Raw genomic sequence first — 13,366 nt, 5'->3', positions numbered from 1 at the left:
CATCACAGTTGTAGCAAGTTCTCTTCTTCTTCTTCTTGTCATTGAGGAGCATTGGCAACTTTCCCTTGTACTTCTTGGCAAAGAAGGCAAAGTCGGTAGTGATGTCACTAGTTGAAGTCATCTCCTCATCTTCTTCAATTTCATAGTCTTCTTCTCTTCCATGGTCAGCTCTAGCTTTGAGAGAAAGGTTGTGTGACGCTTCATGGTTGTGTGAGGCTTCATCAACACGGTTCATTGCCATGAGCCTTTTTCCTGCCTTGGCCATGTTTTCATTGGCGGCCACATAGGAGACTAGATCATCGGAGTTCAGATAAGCACTCTTGGTCATGATTTGCAAGTTGAGTGCAAGGTTGGTGTCTTCTTGGTTAACAGCAATCATAGCAATGACCTTGGACTTTATGAATGCTTCATTCATCTCGAAGCCGTTATTGTACTTCTCAACTCCAAGTCCCTTGACCCTTACTCTAAGAGCACCAAGCCTTGCATAGGCATCGGCCACGGATTCTCCTTCTCGAATCATGAACTGGTGGGCCTCCTTCTTTGCGGTCTCATAAAGAGCTGATTGGATCAAATCGGTTCCCTCTTGGAGTACTACGATTCGATCCCACAACTCTTTAGCGGAGTCAATGTCATTGACTTGATCAAGGAGCTTGCGGTTGATGCCACTTCTAATCTTGTCACGTGCGGAGGCATTGAGTTGACGGTTGTAGAATTCGGTGGAGGTCAACCAAATGGGATCATGTGGCTCCTGGTATCCATGAACAATGATCTCCCATAGCTCCACACTGCAGCTGCGAATATGAGATTCCATAGCAGATTTCCAAAAAGGAAAGTGAGTTCCATCAAAATGGGGAACGGTCCCACCATGGTTTATATGAGGCATGGGAGAAGTGTTTTTGGGATAGTCATGGTTGACTTGATGGAAACTTCCTTGAGAGGCCGAAGCCCCACTAGGATTCCCATTAGTCAAGTTCTTAAGCATGGCAGTCATCTCTGCCATTTGGCTTTGTAGGTCATCCTCCTTTTTCTTCTTCTCGGCATCATATGCCAAGAATCTAGATTTCATTTCTCTAACCGAAAGGTTAGAGTCTTCATCTAGACCCTCGAATAGTTTATCCATCTCACTCTTAAGGCGGTGAAGCCCTTAATAATAGTCCAGGCTCTGATACCAATTGAAAGATCAGAGATGGTAAACCTAGAGGGGGGTGAATAGGTTTCTACAGATTTTAATTCTTTCTTTGCAATATTAGGCTTTGCGGAATATAAAGATGAGCCTAATGCAAACTAGGTGAAACAACCTATATGAGGATACAAGCAACTCAAGCACGAAGGCTCTCACAGGCAGTTATATCACAAGTAAGGAGTTCGGTTAGAGATAACCGATAGCACACGGAGACGAGGATGTATTCCCGTGTTCCCTTCCTTTGCAAGAAGGTACGTCACGTTTGGAGGAGTGGAGGTCCCACGAAGGATTCCCCGCGCCACGAAGGCTCACCCTATTCTCCGGAGCCTATCCCACGAAGGAATAGCTCACTCACTTGTGTTAGACTTTGAGGTAGCCTCCAAACCTTCACAATCTTGTCAGGAGCAAATCCACAGCCCGGATGCTTCCGCACCACTCTTGCCCACCTAGGGTTTCCAAAGAACCCTAGAGAGCAAGCTTCTTGATGAATACAAGGGGGAATGAGATTTGGCTTGGTAGAACAGTAGATCGGGTCCTCCTCTATCGTTTCCCCGGAGGGATTTGAGTTTGGGTGGAGGAGGAGAGAGATCTGAGGCTTTTGATGTTTCTAGCAATGGAGTATGAGAGAGAGAGCTCAAGAACAGTTTGTAGTGTAGTGTCTAAGCTTTCAGAGGTAGGAGAAGGGCTATTTATAGTGTCACTTGAAATATGGCCGTTGCTCACTTGCCACATCAGCTTCCTCCCGAGAATCCCGGTCAACCGGAACACAGACCGGAGCGTCCGGCGCAGGGGCCGGTCGGACCGGACCGGAGACCGGACACGCCGGTCCAAACCGGGCTGCAGACCGGACTCCAACCGGAGCCTTGAAATGTCGCCCAGTACTCCCTCCGGTTGCTGTCAGCGTAGAGCCCGGTTGGCGCCGGGGCTCCCGGTCGGGAGCCCGGTCGGACCGGGCCAGTGACCGGACCCGCCGGTCCAAACCGGGCGGCAGACCGGACCTTGACCGGGGGCAACTTCATGTCTCCCAGTACCTCGCCCGATTGGTGTCAGCGCAGAGGCCGATTGGCGCCGGAGCGCCCAGCCCAGCGCTCGGCCCAGCGCCCGGTCGACCGGGCGGCAGACCGGAGGCTGCCGGCGCAAGGGCCGGTCCGACCGGGCCTATGACCGGCTGCCTTCTGGAGAAACCCTTTTGATTGTTGTCGAAGTGGGGGGTCTCCTTTAGCCTTCTTGTTCCTTGATACACCATTTATGCCTCTTTGGCTAATACCTGGGATTATCCTTACAAACATGTATTAGGCCAAATACTCTAGCACGGTGTCATTGTAATCAAAATAATGGATAAGGGTAAAATACCCTTACATAAGGGGATATGTCACTCGGTGTAGACGTTCGCGAGGCACCACTGGCACCCATGATGATCGGCAGCGGTGATCCAGTCGCCGTTTGTGCCAAGCCATTTTCTGTCATGCATGAACGGCAGGGCGACAGAATGGCGAGGATGGTCGAGGGGCACCAGGTCGAACACGGTATCATGCAGACGAGATGCTCTCACCATGTCCCAGTGTTCATCGAAGCAATAAGCAGGCGGAGGCATCAGCAGGCAGGGTTCATCCCAATGGTGCATCTTACCTTCATCCTTGTTGATCCGGTCGTAGAGCTCCCTGGAACATGCGGCAAGTCGGATGGTGTCGGTAACATCCAGATGCGCAGCGATCATGTCGATGTTGTCGCCGGTGAGAGCCTCCCAGTGGTCGTCCCTGCCGCCCCGGCAAAGCCTAGAATAATCCATCACGTGAACATGGATTTAGGTGGATGGCAGGTGCAACTGTTCTTGGGGTTTTCGGAGAAGAGGGCGAGCGCTATGGAAGGAACGATGCGGCGCGCGGCCGGCCGGGGTGAGGAGAGAAAGGAATAGTACTAGTGATGTGGCATGGTGGGGATCGAGATCCTGCGCGTGCGTGTGATTCTGGGAGGGTGAAGAAGAAGATGGACAGACATGCAAGCGGCAAAAACTAGGCAGTACTGTGTAGGCTGCTGCTGCGACTGGTTTTTTCAGTTTACATTTCAATATATTGGTAGACTAGCACATCAGTTTGACCAGAGAGATGGGTTTTTTTTTACAGTTTACATTTCAATATATTTTTCGACCGATAATAGAGGAACTCTATGCTAGAGACACGTACGTTAACACGCGGGCAGCATGCAACCGCGCGAGCACCAAAATGAAATGAGAGATGTTTTAGAGCAGAACTTCATTTTCAATGCCTTTCCTAGCTTGGTTTGGAAACCAGACAGAGCTTCAGTGGCTTGATGCTTCCAAGTCTCATTGTGACTAGGTATCACCATCTACCATCCATTTGAGATCCAACGTTCCAAACTATCTCTCATTTTGAACCTAGAAATAAAAACTATTTAGAAAATGTTGAAAAAAATCCAGTAATATGTAGATGCCTTGTTTTAAAACTTGTGAATATTTCATCCCATTCGGACGACTAGCTTGTGATTAAGAAGCTTTTATGTATTCGAGAACTAGTTTAAACTAAATATATATTTGCTCACAAACCTTTGATTCAAATCGAATGAAACTTCACAAAAATATAAATCAAAATATGCATGATTTACTGGAAGTTTTTCAATTTTTTCTGAGCAATTATAATTATTTAGTTTAAATTCTGAGTCGATTGCATATGTTGGATCTGAGATGGATGGTGGCACCAAGTCACAGTGAGACTTGTAAGCATCAAGTCACTGAAGCTCTATCCTTGGAAACCTTGGTCCATGGGGTCCTCCAAAGTGCAAGTTTTTTTTTCTTGGTTGGTCCTTCAAAACCGAGTTAGGATGGTGGCAAGACTTGCACAAAGAGGATGTCAAAATTTTGGCCTTTGTGAACTTTGCAATCAACATCAACTGTCGGACTCTCGAGAAAAAAATAAGAGGTTGCGCCCACCTTTCTTTTCAACCGTTGGTTCTCAATCCGATGGTGGTCCAACTAGCTAACAAAATTGGCTTGGTATTCATGGTCTTGAACCAACAATTTAGCATGGCTTTCAATCCGTATGAGACGTGATGTATGGAGGTGATTCATATGAGAGGGCAATAAAGAAATGCTTTGTCCTCCTCGCGATGCTAGTCTATTTGGAAATTTGAAAAGAAATGAATAATTGGTTTTTTCGCAACATTGCAACGCTAGTGGTGAAGATCACAGAGGATTCAAAAATGTGGTTCTCACTACAAGTGTGAAGGCTTTATGTAATAAAGCCACAAGATTAGTTTTGTTATTTTTGGTCTTGTCGTAAGGCCGAGATGGTTTTTTTATGAAATGGAGGCAAATATTTTGCACCAATCAATAAATTAAGTGGATATGTTTAACAAGATAGTTTGAAATAAAGAAACCGAAAAAACTTACAAGGGACTACTCTCTCGGCATAATTTGCCCCAAGTTCTTAATTAGGACCCGCAATAACTCACAAACGGGATTCCCTCTTTATTTTTCTAAGATTACAAGGGTCATGGCATGCTAGTTGTTGAAGACACTTGTGTTGTGCTCGGTCCAAAGCTCCCAAGCAACTAGGAGTGCTAGCTAGAGAAGAGATTGCTTTGCGATTAGACATGTGGGTGACCGTCATGTTGTGCCGCCATTGCTCGACGGAGGCTCCACCCAATGGTTCGGTTGGGTGCACTACAAGAAAAGTTGCCATGACCGACGAAGTTGAAGTCGCGCCGTGGTTGCTGCTGCACCATGGCCGACGAATTTTGGTCTCTCCATGGTGCATGTCAAAACTTTTTTTTTCTCGTTTTTGAGGCCACCTAGTCCGACGAAAACGTTCAAAATGTTGCGTATGGTGGCCCGGGACGTGGTGCCTCACGAATTCTCGGGTTTGCCGGCCGAGTCAACGCAAATCCGCACCGCCCAGGGATGTAGGGCCCAGATGGCAGCCTCTATAGCATTGTTTTTTGGGATTTCTATTTTCGTGCCCTCGGGTCCTTAGTTGTACTCAGTTTTCCCCAGCTCCTTAGTTTTTCCTCAGTTTTACCCAACTTCTTGTCTATAACCCGCAGAAAGAGCTCGGACGGAAGGAATCCCGTTTAGTTGACGTTGGTTGGTGCTGGCAAGTGGGGCCGCTGTTGGTGCCCCGCAGTGGACACGTCTCCACTTATCCAGATCATCGTGGGACCCACAACTTGTCCACGTGAGAGCGTCGGACCCACAGCTTACCCAGGTGACCGTTGCAAAATGGGAGCCCGACCTAGCCCCGCGCCCATGCCCGTGCCATTGCTTCCCCTTTCTTTCTCCGCGCCCCATTGTTCTTCTTCTCCGCCGGCGGCAGCCCTTCTCCGGCACGCGGGTGATGTCTAGTTTCTCTTCGACCTCCCGTTCTTCATGGCCGCAGTATGGACCCGTGCCTTTGACAAGATGCCCCGACCGCCCACGCCGAGAGCCTCGAAGCGGTCGATCCGTAAGACGGACGAGAACGGCAACCGTGGACGTGAGTTCGTTGCATGCGAGAGCTTGCCATATAGAGAGGGGGATAAGGTTAGATCTCGCTCCAATTTCTCTCGTTTTCTCTCGATTTTCTTGTTATTCCCTCGAATTTGGGATTTAGGGTTCACGTTGTTGTTTTCAGATCTTGAAGAAATGCGGGCATTTCGAGTGGATCGATGTGTACGTTCAGAGGCTTCAGTTGCAGGAATCAATTGGCGCTAATGGGGGGCGCAATTTGGGAGGGGGGGACTTGCTGTAGAGAATGCGGCGGAGAGAGGAGCCGTTCCGATTAGGGACCTTCCGATTATGCCTAATGCTCCCAATGCAGAACTGGTGGAAGTGAAGGGAGAACCGAAGAAAATGAACAAGCAGTTAAGGCAGCTGATCGAGTTGAAGAAGCAAGCTAATCTGATGGCTGGTTGTTTTTTTTGTTGTATAATTACGATCGGATTCTTATCATTGCTCACCGGGCGCTAGAAGTTGTTACAAGGGATACCTAGTTACAAATCCATTATTCAGTTGGGATGTACTTGTAGTTGTTTTCAAAGTTAGTGTGTGCATTCACCGAAATTACCAAACTATATTCCCTAAAAGAAAAGGACAGCTAAAGATAGTTGATAATTGTTAGAGGGGTGACAAATAATGCAATCGCCGAAATTCGCAAAAATGTATGCCTCATGTTTATAACAAATTTATACCACTTTTAGGCCGTTTCAAAATACCAATACTATATCCCAAACTATATTCCCTAAAAGAAAAGGACAGCTCAAGATAGTTGATAATTGTTAGAGGGGTGACAAATAATGCAATCCCCGAAATCCGCAAATATGTATGCCTCATGTTTATACCAAAATTATACCACTTTTAGGCCTTTCCAAAATACCAATACCATATCCCAAACTATATTCCCTAAAAGAAAAGGACAGCTAAAGATAGTTGATAATTGTTAGAGGGGTGACAAATAATGCAATCACCGAAATCCGCAAATATGTATGCCTCATGTTTATAACAAAATTATACCACTTTTAGGCCGTTTCAAAATGGGATCCCTTTCAAAATAGGGTCCCTTCAAAATACCAATACAATATCCCAAACTATATTCCCTAAAAGAAAAGGACAGCTAAAGATAGTTGATAATTGTTAGAGGGGTGACAAATAATGCAATCGCCGAAATCTGCAAAAATGTATGCCTCATGTTTATAACAAAATTATACCACTTTTAGGCCGTTTCAAAATGCCAATACTAAGTGGCAAACTCGTCATTGCATTCTCCACCGACAGAGAGAGAGAGAGAGATGGGTGGCCACGAAGAGAGAGAGAGAGAGACAGAGGTTGCCACGAAGAGACGGATAGGGGTATACTGCCTGTTAGATCAGTGGATCAACAGTTCGTGGAGTCGATCCGTGTGACAACGGCTCAACCAATCAGGATAAGTTTGGGCTTCTCAGAGCATTTGTGACAGTACTTGAGGGCAAAACTGAGTAGTACTAAGAATCCAAGGGCACATAAATAGTAAATAGACTAAGGGATTCAAACAAAAGATTTACAAAATGAAAAATGTGTGTTTTGTACAATATAATTCATATTGGGCTACATCAAATTATTTGCAATTCAAATATACATGAGTGTGACAATTATGGCATCATTTAGACAAACTATGTTTTGGGAAAGATGTTTTGCAAAGGGGTTTGGGTGGAAAACCATGCATCTTCATAGCTACACTAGTGATTCCGAGAAGTGGCAATTTGTGGTAAAACTTGATTTATATATGTTTGTTAAGGTTTTCTAGGTGGCGAGGTTGCGTAGGAAGACTCCATGAGTAGTTGCCACTATGTTTTTATTTTTTTGGATTTTTTTGCGCATGAAATGACTCAATTAGCTATGTTAATCTCATTTGTTGACTCTCTCGTTGACCAGCTACTTGAGGGTAAAACTGAGTATATTGCACTTGCCGGTCTAAGTCCTCGAGGGGAAAACTGAGTACGAGATAAAATTTCCGTATAAGGCCCGAGGTTATAACCGAGTACACCAAACGTCCCGGGGTTAGACTCGGGTAGCGGTGCACGCTGCAGCCGTGCATAGCGGACGCGTGTTGCCGTGCATAGCGGACGCGTGTTGCGGTACACGCCACCTTCGTCTTTATAGAGCCCCTCTTTCTCTCCCTCGACGCACGTTCTCACCGGCTCACCGCAACCGCCTCTCCTGTCCCATCATCTTCTCCACAACCGAAGAAAAACCCCGAAGAAAACCGCCGGCGATGGAGAAGAATGAGATGCCCATTGTCGGCACATCAGCCGCCGCCCCGTCCAGGCCCCCGTCGCTGCTTCCATCGTAGCAGCCGGCGCATCGGCCGCCGCCCCCGTCCGGGCCCCCGTCGCCGCTTCCAACGTAGCAGCCGGCGCATCGGCCGCCGCCCCCGTCCGGGCCCCTGTCGCTGCTTCCAACGTAGCAGCCGGCGCATCGGCCGCCGCCCCGTCCGGGCCCCCGTCGCTGCTTCCAACGTAGCAGCCGGCGCATCGGCCGCCGCCACCGTCCAGTCCCCGTCGATTGGGACCCGTACGAACCGAGTGCAGTACGACGCGCCGGAGAACCCCTACGACACCACCATCGTTGACAACGAGCCGGAGGTAACCCTTTGTTCCCTAGTTCTTATCTCATTTCAATCATTTTGTGTTAGATCTACCGTTATTACGGTTCGTCCGTTCCTAGTTCAATCCTTTTTTGTTAGATCTTGCGTTATTACTGTTCGTCCGTTCCTAGTTCGATCCTTTTGTGTTAGATCTTGCGTTATTAGTGTTTGTGATTTGCTTTTGTTTAAGATTTGTGCCGATGATGATGAATATTTGGGCATAAATTGATTCAGGGTTTGGTCGATAAACAATTGGTGTGTACAAATTTGTTGTGCATGATCTTTGGTTTGCTGACTCAAATCCTGGATATAAGTGTGTCCAATGTAACCGAGGCTACCTCTTTTTTCGAGCCCATATTATCATGCATGATTTTTTGTTCACTCTCTGTTCCATCATCGTTGCAATTGACTCCGTGTTTTTGCACGATCTTTGGTGCTACGTGACAGGTGCGAAGCAGCGACGTCGACAGCGACGACGAGTCCTTCCACACCAAGACTCGTCACGTCCTCGGGAGGCTGCAGTCCGGCCATTACGATGGCCCTTTTGCTCGAGGCATTTACAAGTGCCCCTTCGCAACAGGAAGCTCCGCGCCACCGACTTCAACTCCCTGGTGAACCATGCTGAATCCATTGGCGGATGTGGCGCTAGAGTTGGAAGGACCGTGAACGTGCATGCGTACATGGCCAAACACAAAGCACTTGGGATTCACCTGCGCAACCTCCAAGCGAGTCACACGCGCTACCTGGAGGCGTTGAACGTGCCTACTGCACTCTCTGTATGTGACTGCTCTATCTGTAGAGCAGCTTAATTTCATGTAAATTGTAGCTTATGTTGGATCTATCGGTACTACTTTTGGATCTGTCCTGAATATATCTATGCTATGTTGGTTGCTGTATGCAGCTTATCCTATATTTTTCTCTCGGATTTGTGCCCTAGATTTCCTACCCGATTGGGTAAAAACGAAGGCATAAAGAAATGAATGGCGTTAAAAAACAGAAGGAGAAGCTGCTCTAGATTTGCTACCAATTTGGGCTATCAAATATGAATGAGATCGAGCGATAGAGAGGAAAAAGGTACATTGAAAACTGCTAATCTGGGCGGAAGAGACAGAAACCACTCGTGCCCCCGTCCCGGACCCACACGGCTCCACACGCTACGGCCCCACACGCTACGGCCACACAAACACGGCCTCGTCCTGTCCCACGCGGTCCCACACGACGCGACCCCACAAACGACACGACCCCACTCGTCGGCACGGAACGGTCAACTTAACGGATTCCTTCCGTCCGAGCTCCTTCTGCGGTTCAGACAAGGGCTTGGGGAAAACTGAGGAAAAACTAAGGAGCTGGGGAAAACTGAGTACAACTAAGGACCTGAGGGCACGAAAATAGAAATCCCTTGTTTTTTTTCTCAATCGCGCCATCTCGTTCAACGCTCTCCGATCGAGCCGTTTACGATGCAGGATCATGGGTCCCGCATGTCATCCTCTATGAACGGAAATTCTTTCTTTTCTTGGATTTTTTTACCCCCCCATTTCTGGTTACTTCCTTTTTCTTTTTATCCCGTGCCGCCTTGGAAACGTTGAGACCGCTGCTGCTAAATGGGACCCGCATGTCATCCTCTATGTGCAACCGAGTTTCTTTTCTTGGAGTTATTTTTGGCACCTCATATTTGGTCACTTGCCTTTTTCTTTCGGTCCCGTGCCGCCTCTCAAACGGTGATACCGTTGCTGCTAAATGGGACCCGCATGTCATCCTCTATGTGCAATCAAGTTTCTTTTCTTGGAGTTTTTTTGGCACCTCATAATTGGTCACTTGCCTTTTTCTTTCGATCCCGTGCCGTCTCTCAAACGGTGATACCGCTGCTGCTAAATGGGACCCGCATGTCATCCTCTATGTACTATAAAACTTTTTTTCTTGGATTTTTTCGGCACCTGATATTTGGTCACTTGCCTTTTTCTTTCGATCCCGTGCCGCTTTCATGACCATGGATACTGCGGCATGATCAGACCAAAGACCGCTAGAGGAGCAATTGCAAACCTCGCAGCCCAATGGTCCTATGGCGCAAGCTCACCGAGGTGCTTTGGAGAGTCTTGCAATACTTGGAGATAAACTTGCGCCTAGGAAGGAGAAGAACACGCATCAGGGCAGTGGGTCTAAGCACCCGAAAGACGCCCACAATGAAATCACACAGAGTAAGATCGACAAAGCTCATCGTCGGCGTGCCGCAAGAGAAGGCTAGGACAGTGAGGACTCTGAAGAAACCCAGGAGTACGATGGTGAGCTACGAGGTGCAGAATGCTTAAGCAGGAGAATTCGGGAGTCAATGCCGCCAAAGATATTCAAGCCTATGCCCACCGACGCTGCCAAGTATGATGGTCAACAAGAACCAAGATCTTGGATAGATGACTACTTGCAAACAGTGATCCTGCACAAGGGAAATCAAGTGGCGGCTATGCAGTGCTTGCAACTTTACCTGAAAGACTCGGCACAAGCTTGGTTATGAGGGATGCCAAAGGGATCCATCAGATCCTGGGACGATTTTGTCGACGCCTTTGTCATGAATTTTCAGGCCACATCCAAAAAACCCGTCAAAATCGAAGAACTACGATAGTGTCGCCAGAAACCGACAGAATTAGTTCGCACGTACATTGGACGTTTTACGAAACTCTTGAATGTCGCCGAAGACGTTTATGTCGTTAGAGCCATCGACGCCTTCAGCGACGGCATCCGAAGAGAATCCTATATCGAAGAACTTGGACGGAAGAAGCCGAAAACTATTTCAAAACTCATGTAGATCACCAACAGTTGGGCTGATGGAGAAGACCTCGTAATAAAACCACGACCACGAAGAGACGATGAATACGACAACCATAAACATGACTAAGGACATCGGCGTGATCGTAGGAAAAAGAGGGGAGACCGCGGGTATGAAGAATCCAACGATAACGACCCCGGATAATACCCTACTAGATATTGCTTGTTCTGTTTCTTTTATGCATCATCATATCATCATGCATCATGTCATCCATGTTTTCACTAAATAAAATTATTTTATAAATCCTAGCTATTTTGTTTACCTCTCATACGTTTTATATAATAAACCCTTCTCTTTTCTTTCCTTTAACAAAACCCTAAGAGCTAATCCTCTGGGCCTTTTCTCCCCTCCCTGGACCTCTCTCTTCCTTCTCTGGTCTGGCCTATTTTCCTTCTTTCAGCCTAGCTCTAGCCCACCTCCTTGCTTTCTCTCCACCGAACCAGCAGCCCAGCACCGGCCCACTTCTCTTACCGTTTCGGCCTCCTCCTCCCTTCCATCTTTTTCCTCCTCCCGTAGACAGCCATGGTGGACAGCGACAGCCACCGACCCCTTCCCCACGTGTGGCTCCCCTCTCCCCTCTACTTTACCTCTGGCCTGGACCACTCGCTCGTTTTCTTCCCATCGTCCAAGCCATCCTCACCTTCTCCCTCTCTTCCCCTTTCTTCTCTTCCACGCCAAGTAACCAGGGGAAAAACCCCATCGCCACCGCGCCTTCCTCGCCGTCGCGCCACCATCTCCGGCAACCCCGCCTCCAACCTACGCTACCAGGAGGAGCGCTGTATCTTACTTGTCCTCCTCGCCAAGTGAATCGCCCCGGGAGGCCTTCTACCAACGCTAGTTCGCCGTTTCCCGCGCGCCGGTCGCCATCGTTTTTCATCGTTTCCGGCGCCGATGGTCCTCCTCCGCCCTCTTTGGATGCACCTTCAGCCTCATGGTGAGGTTCCGCACATCCTGGAGTCCATCCCCGTCCCCCTCCTCTTCTCAATCACCCTGCCATCGTTGACTGACCCTCCTCCTCGCAGATGGTCGCCATCGGTGATGCTCCGGCGCATCCCCTGCTTCTCCGCCTCCGTCGCCGAGTCGTCCCGACTCCCTGCACCGCCTTACACCTACTCCCAGCCTCCTCCCCTTCCTCTCGTCTCCGTTGACCATACCTCTGTCGCGGCGCCGTGCCACCACCTGAAGGCCTTCTTCAGTTTCGTCAGGAATCAACACCAACAACAACTGCAACAGATGGTCTGCCACGCTGGCGTCCGACGTGGTGCTGGGCCCACCCGTCAGCCTCACGGGCTAGGCAATCCCGCGGTGAGAAAACATCTCCATATCTAGATGTGTTTCCATTTTGCAAAGAGAACCCTGCAGCTTTTCCCTACCTAACCCGCAGCCCCTATCCTTGATACATTTCCACAAAACCCCCTGCAGGATTCCGTACCCAAGCCACCGTCCCAGTCAGCGCCTCGTCACCCCCTGGCCCACTCGTCAGACTCTGTGGCTGGCTTCCTCTGGGTGAGAAAAGCCCCGCCCCAGGAAGGGCACCACCACCACGTACATACTTGTAACAACCCGAAAAAACCCAATATATTAGACCTCGTTTTTCCGTGTCGTTCCAAAGTCATGTGCATCATGCATATTTTAAATCCTAAAATTATTTTGTTAAAATTTATTTTGTCGCCAAAATTATTCTCTCCTTTTCATCCTAAAACTAAATCTATATTTTTCTAGTATTTTTGTGGTATCAAAGCTATTTTAAAATGGTTTATAACTAATCAGGAAAATAAAACATAAATCAGTTTTTTTAAAAGTAAAAATAAAATAAAAAAAGGAGAGAGAGCAACCCAGCCGGCAGACACCGGCCAGGCCCAGCTCCGGCCCAGCTCGGCCGCCCCCAGCCAAACCCTAGCTCCACCAATCCCTCCCCTGCCTTTTTGCAGCCGCCCCCCTCCACTTCGTTCCCAAAATCGATCAGGTCCCTGAGACCATCTCCTCCTTCCCGACCCCGCACGCGCTCGCTGCCTCTCGTCCCGAGCGACCTCGCCTCCCTCTCGAGCTCGACGCGCGCGCCCGCCTCTAGCGCCGACCTCCCTGCTTCCGCATCCAACCGCCCGGGCCCGCTCGGCCTCTCCTCTCTCTTTCTCTTGGCGCGGCCCCGACCTCCTCCCTGCGTCTGTGCCGCCCCGCCATCGACGGCCTCCTCGAGCTCTGGCCGTCCTCGTCGTTGACGCTGCGCGCGGCCGCGTGATCTTCTCGTTGCCG

At 48.8% G+C, this 13,366-nt stretch overlaps 1 long non-coding RNA gene across 1 annotated transcript; it reads left to right on the top strand.

Moving 5' to 3' along the window:
- Positions 1 to 11,756: 11,756 nt before the first annotated feature.
- On the top strand, positions 11,757 to 12,710 carry LOC124681198. Its single transcript, XR_006995768.1, has 2 exons — positions 11,757 to 12,047; positions 12,136 to 12,710. It is a non-coding gene; the product is annotated as an uncharacterized LOC124681198 (long non-coding RNA).
- The last annotated feature ends 656 nt before the right edge of the window (positions 12,711 to 13,366 follow it).

This window comes from Lolium rigidum, unplaced genomic scaffold (genome assembly GCF_022539505.1).
Source record: "Lolium rigidum isolate FL_2022 unplaced genomic scaffold, APGP_CSIRO_Lrig_0.1 contig_35592_1, whole genome shotgun sequence".
Classification (NCBI taxonomy): Eukaryota; Viridiplantae; Streptophyta; class Magnoliopsida; order Poales; family Poaceae; genus Lolium; species Lolium rigidum.
Note: the sequence above shows the minus strand (reverse complement) of the source record. Positions and strands in the feature narration are given on the sequence as shown.